Here is a 990-nt window from a genome sequence, read left to right as displayed (position 1 = left end):
GCGCGGGGAAGGAGCCTGCGAGGCGCAGCCCCCGAGCACCTGGCCAGGCGGCAGCTGCCCACGAGGGCTGTGCTGGGCGCCGCGTTCACGCGCGGGCGGTCCCAGATGTTCATCTTGTTTTGAAGCTCCCGCTCTCCGTCTGTCCAACTTGACCCACGCTTCCCTGCAGGGCCGGGTGTCCGGATTCAACGCTGTAGGAATAGGTCTGACCTGTTCCTGCGGTCTGCCCACGCCATTGCTGCCTGTAGGGTTTGGTCCTGCATCCCCAATCTCTTCCAGGAGCTTGTGGGCTTCATGTGCGAGCTTTGTAAGCCTTCATCTCTTCTGTGCTTCAATTAATAGGTGATGCAGCAGGTGGTTTTCCTCATCTCTTGCATCTATTGCCAGCAATGACGTTAGGTTCTCTCTCGCTTGGTCTAATGCCTGATGCTCTCAAAGCGCCACACCAGGTAGCCACTTTCTCCCAGCTCCACTCCCACTTAGGCTTCTGAGCACAGAGGCAGCTGTCTTAGCCCCCACCCCGCAAGCGGCCTCTAGCCGCTGTGTGCACAGCGCACTGCACAGCTGTGGCCGGCGGGGGAGAAGGGGGTGCTCAGTGTTCTGCACTGTCATATTGAATGAAATAGTTTGAATGTTTGTAAAGGTTGCCCATTAGCCAGTTTCAGGAAGAAGATAGGATTTATCTCCTTATCTAGTTAATTGTTTTGGGACTACGTGAAAAATGTCCTGACTTCGCTTAATTTAAATTGTATCTTTAGAAGTCTTTTACAAAGAAAGCAAATATCCTGAGTTCCGAGACATCAAAGCCTAGGGCCTTTTAACCAGACTGGTAAAAAAAGGGTATTTACAGTGATATGGAAGAAGTCTCCCCAAGAGTAATTTAAAATGCTCAACAAAGGTAATTTCTGTTGAGTAAGATCCGAGCCCAAATTTGGGAGTAGTGACAAATTGAGTAGGAGGAGCCCACTGACGGCAGCTCACTCAATAAAA

At 51.2% G+C, this 990-nt stretch overlaps 1 protein-coding gene across 1 annotated transcript in view; it reads right to left on the bottom strand.

Moving 5' to 3' along the window:
* Window positions 1-295, bottom strand: part of ARHGAP22 (Rho GTPase activating protein 22) — a 311784-nt gene extending 311489 nt beyond the window's left edge. The window contains exon 1 of the mRNA XM_014521979.2: window positions 211-295. The gene's annotated coding sequence lies outside the window, so the exon portion shown is untranslated. The remainder of the gene's footprint in view (window positions 1-210) is intronic.
* Window positions 296-990: the final 695 nt, after the last annotated feature.

Source organism: Alligator sinensis, unplaced genomic scaffold (genome assembly GCF_000455745.1).
Source record: "Alligator sinensis unplaced genomic scaffold, ASM45574v1 scaffold264_1, whole genome shotgun sequence".
Taxonomy (NCBI): Eukaryota; Metazoa; Chordata; order Crocodylia; family Alligatoridae; genus Alligator; species Alligator sinensis.
This window is presented reverse-complemented; position numbering and strand designations above follow the sequence as displayed.